Genomic DNA, 5,453 nt, shown 5'->3' with positions numbered 1-5,453 from the left:
GAAAATACGTTCTTAAAGGCTCGTATTTTTCGTCAACGGGATTCTCTGCCAAATGGTCTGCTAGTGCCTGGGCTTTCATGGCCGTCCTTGTTACGTAGATGATATCAAACTCTGTGAGCAGAATTTGCCACTTTGCCAACCTTCCCGTGGGCATAGGTTTCTGAAAGATATACTTCAATGGGTCCAAGCGGGATATGAGATAAGTAGTATATGAGGACAGGTAGTGCTTCAACTTCTGAGCTACCCAAGTCAGGGCGCAGCATGTTTTCTCGAGTTGAGTGTACTTGACCTCATGCACTGTGAATTTCTTGCTAAGATAGTAGATGGCCTGCTCCTTCCTTCCTGTGTCATCATGTTGCCCCAGTACACAACCAAATGAATTTTCCAAGACTGTCAGGTAAAGGATTAGGGGTTTCCCGGGCTTAGGCGGGACCAACACGGGTGGATTAGACAGATACCCTTTGATTTGGTCGAAAGCCTCTTGACACTCTGTCGTCCAACCTTCTGCAGCATCCTTTCTCAGTAGCCGAAATATGGGCTCACAAGTTGCTGTGAGTTGAGCGATGAACCTGCTGATGTAATTGAGTCTACCCAGCAAACTCATTACCTCTGTTTTGTTCCTTGGCGGTGGCAAATCTCGGATGGATTCAATTTTGGATGGGTCTAACTCAATCCCCCGTCGACTGACGATGAATCCTAGCAACTTTCCTGATGGAACCCCGAATGCGCATTTGGCCGGGTTAAGCTTGATATCATACCTCCGGAGTCTTTGGAAAAATCTCCTTAGGTCTGCCACATGGTCCTCCTGACGCCAAGATTTGATGATCACATCATCGACGTACACCTCTATTTCTTTGTGTATCATGTCATGAAACACAGCAGTCATTGCTCGCATGTACGTTGCCCCAGCGTTCTTTAAACCGAACGGCATTACCCGATAGCAGTAGGTTCCCCATGGCGTAATAAATGCTGTCTTCTCAGCATCCTCCTCATCCATTAGGATCTGATGATAACCCGCATAGCAATCCACAAAGGATCCGATCTCGCGCCCAGCGCAATTATCGATCAGGATATGAATGTTGGGTAACGGGAAATTGTCCTTGGGACTTGCTTTGTTGAGGTTGCGGTAGTCGACGCACACCCTGATTTTTCCATCCTTCTTTGGGACTGGTACCACATTGGCCAACCATTCGGGATACCGAGTGACCCGAATGACCTTCGATTGTAATTGCTTGATCACTTCTTCTTTGATCTTTACACTCATTTCTGTTTTAAATTTCCTTAGTTTTTGCTTGACCGGAGGGCATGCCGGGTCAGTGGGCAATTTGTGAACCACTAAATTGGTGCTCAATCCAGGCATATCATCATATGACCATGCAAAAACATCTTTGAATTCCCTGAGAGTTTCGATCAATTCTGCTTTGACATTTGGCTCAATGTGGATGCTAATTTTGGTCTCTTGGATGATATCAGCGTCTCCTAGGTTCACAGCCTCAGTGTCATTTAGGTTAGGCTTGGGTTTCTCTTCAAATTGGCACAGTTCTCGATTTATTTCTTCGAAGGCTTCTCCTTCGTCACATTCGGATTCATTATCACAAACGACCTCTTGCATTGTTGAGTCAGATTCAGATTGATTTATTAGACTAGGTCGAAGATCCGCTGTGCATGCCATGTCATTAGGACCAGTAAAAAGAGAACTGTTCAGAAAGAAAAAGAACAAAACCAGAAATTAAAATGGGACAAAAGAAAAGAACTTTATTAAATTTGCAGGATAAAAAGGGTTCACACTTTTACAAAACGAAAGTAAAATTGGGATTACACCCTTGAATAATCCGATCAAACAAACAAACAAACAAAACATTAATCAAAGCCTACTACCAAGACTCCCCTCGGACAGGAAGAGGAGTAACCGTCCAATTGTTGGTCTTGGCCTCAGGCCCCACAAATTGTATCTCTGCCCTGCTGGAACCCTCTCCAGCTTCCACCACACTGACATCCGCGAATAGTCTCTCAAAACTCTGATTCAGGTCTTCATTTATGCCGATCAAAGGTCCTTGAATCTTTGGGATCGCTGACCCCTTGGCACTAGCTTTAACAAAAGACCTCGAGAGTCGTGGTACTGGTTTAGGCAGAAACCAGACCCTCTTCTTCATTTTTCGCGCTTGCTTCCTGTCTGCTGGGGTTGGTTTGAACCCCAACCCGAAAGTTTCCAGATTTTTAGGAAGGGAGACAGGTTGGACTATCCCTTGAAGTTCAACTCCCAGGCCTTTTCCCGGCACAAACCCATTACCCAGCATCTCCGATACCATCATGACTGTCGCGGCAGCTACCCTAAGGTGCGGGATGATTTCTCCTTCAGAGATTTTGTTGGCCGACCCTGTATCGAGAATCTGGTAGACCCAAGGACCCTTGTCATCAGTGGTCTCTATGAAAGGCACAATGGTTCCGCCCATGGTGCATGTTGTATCCTCACCGTGCAACACGACCTCTTGTCTTTCCCACTCGAACTTCACTGCCTGATGTAGGGTGGAAGGCACCGCTTTAGCTGCATGAATCCAAGGTCGTCCTAACAGCAAATTGTAAGATACCGTGGCGTCCAATACCTGGAATTCCATGGTAAACAGGACCGGGCCAATGGTTAGTTCAAGTACAACATCCCCCACAGTGGCTGTTCCGTTTCCGTCAAACCCTCGGACACAGATGCTATTCTCCCGGATTCTTCCACGGTCAATCTTTAACTGGTCCAGGGTGGATAATGGACAAATATTGGCGCTTGAGCCGTTATCCACTAATACTCGGGTTACCACCGAGTCTTCACATTTGACAGCTAGGTATAGAGCTTTGTTGTGCTCTGTACCTTCCACCGGCAGGTCATCATCTGAGAATGTCACTCTGTTCACCTCGAAAATCTTGCTGGCAATGGTTTCCAGGTGGTTTACAGAAATCTCACTGGGTACATGGGCCTCGTTCAATATTTTTAACAGGGCTCGGCGATGTTCCTCGGAATGGAGGAGTAATGACAATAGTGAGATCTGGGCAGGTGTTTTTCTCAGCTGCTCAACCACAGAATAGTCTTGCACTTTCATCTTCCTCAGGAAGTCTTCGGCCTCTTCTTCTGACACTGGCTTCTTGGTTGCCACTGGGTTGGTTTTCCTTAACTCCATCGGAGCAAAACATCGACCTGATCGAGTCAGCCCTTGCGCTTCACAACTGACTTCTTCCACCTGTTTTCCTTGGTACGTTACCACTGCTTTTTCATATTTCCAGGGGACAGCCCTGCTGTCAAGCATTGGCAGTTGGACCACCGGCTTTATGGTTACCCGTTCTCTACATACCCCTATCAACACGACCGCCGGTGTGGGCAGGATCCCTGGTATTACCAACTTGCTTGGCTCGGGTTTGCTTGCTATGACGGACGGGTTCTTCCCCCATAATACTACCGGCTTGACACCTTCTCCCTGCGACTGTGCATTTGTTCCTCCCCTGGTTAAGACTTCTTTTGGGGCAGCTTGGATCATCATCACTGTTTGTGAGGGTTTTCTTAATTCACCTCCCTCACACACCAACTCAATCATGTGAGCTTCGTGGTGCGCTGGCAGTGGATTTTGGTTGATGTTAGGAGTCTCCGGTGTCTGGACCTCGATCTTATTGGTGTCAATAAGATCCTGTATGGCATGCCTTAACTTCCAACACTTCTCGGTATCGTGCCCGGGCATCCCTGAACAGTATTCACAACTGATTGAACGATCCAAATTCTGAGGCGGGGGATTTGGTTCCCGAGTATGGACGGGACTAACCAAACCCAATTGCCGCAGCTTGTGGAACACAGCGGTGTAGGTTTCTCCCAGTTCGGTGAAGGTTCTTTGCTTCCGCAACCTGTCATTTCTGGCATCTGGATTTCCCCGGAAACCTGCCCCTGAAGGATTTCTATATGCCCTTGGTGGAGGGTAAGTGTTTTGTGGTGGTGCATATATGTTCTGGGGAGCCGGTGCGCGCCATTGTGGGCGAACCGGAGGCTGAGTGTATACCTGGGCTTGGTGTACGGAACAATGTGGTTCTCGAGGTGGATAGAAATTTTGTGGTGGGTTGTATGGATAGTTTGACCTGTGAGGCCTGGGTTGGTTGTAGTGTGGCCTGCCAGCCCTGGACCAACTGCCTGCCTCGATCGTGGCAACCTCTTCTTTCTTTCTTCTTAGCGCACCTCCCGTGCCGCTTTGAATAGCCTGGGTCGTGGCCTTAAGTGCCGAATAGTTTAAGATCTTGTCCGACCTCAAACCTTCTTCTATCATGACCCCTATTTTGACTACCTCGTTGAAAGATTTTCCAACCGTTGTCACCAAGTGACCAAAGTAGGTTGGATCCAATGTCTGCAAAAAGTAGTCTACCATTTCTCCCTCTCTCATGGGAGGATCGACCCTAGCTGCTTGTTCTCTCCAACGGAACCCGAACTCGCGAAAACTTTCCCCGGGTTTCTTCCCAGTCCTCAATAACGTGAGACGGTCAGGGACTATCTCTAGATTGTACTGGAAATGACCTGCAAAAGCCTGTGCCAGATCATCCCACGTGTACCACCTGCTGAAATCCTGCCTGGTATACCATTCCAGCGCAGATCCGCTCAGACTTTGGCCGAAGTAAGCTATCAAAAGCTCATCCTTGCCTCCTGCCCCTCTCATTTTGCTACAGAACCCCCGCAAATGTGCCATGGGATCACCGTGCCCTTCATATAAATCAAACTTGGGCATCTTGAACCCAGCCGGGAGTTGGACATCTGGGAAAGGGCACAGATCTTTGTATGCCACGCTGACTTGATTGCCCAGCCCGTGCAAGTTTCTGAAGGATTGCTCCAGGCTTTTGAACTTTCTTAACACTTCATCCTGTTCTGGGGCCTTAACAGGCTTCTCAACCTCTGCCGGTACTTCCAAATGGGGATTGTAAACCTGTGGTTCCGGTGCGTGGAATGTAGGCTCAGGGGGATAGTACTGTGTATCGTGAGCCTGAAACAATGGCTCACTGGTCGTTCGCTGCAAAGGGGCTGATGCAGGTCCCACAAAAATGGGAATATTGGATGTTGGGAGAGGTTGGTGGGGTGGTGGAGCTTGGGAATCATGAGGGCTTCTCTCTTGATGATAGAGGGGGTTTGGGCGGCTTGTGGAAGGGCCAGAGTGAGGGTACTCCGGTACGTGTCCCAGTGTCTCAGGGCTCTTTTGCGTTTTGGCCAGGGCTAGCTGCATGGCATGCATCTCCAGTCCCATCCTCTCAATCTTTTCCATTGCCTCTTTTAGCAACTGGCTCATCGGCCTTTCTTCCTCATTACTATTCTCAGAAGTGGTCATGCTTGTTGCTACCGGTCCTTTGGATCTGGTTTGGTATGAATGTGTTGCCAGAATTCTTTAACAACTAACTGTCTGGTATCAGACAACAACAAACTTTGTTAGTGTTAGAGCTTAACAGAT

The sequence above is a fragment of the Nicotiana sylvestris genome, chromosome 8 (genome assembly GCF_000393655.2).
Source record: "Nicotiana sylvestris chromosome 8, ASM39365v2, whole genome shotgun sequence".
NCBI lineage: Eukaryota > Viridiplantae > Streptophyta > Magnoliopsida > Solanales > Solanaceae > Nicotiana > Nicotiana sylvestris.
Note: the sequence above shows the minus strand (reverse complement) of the source record.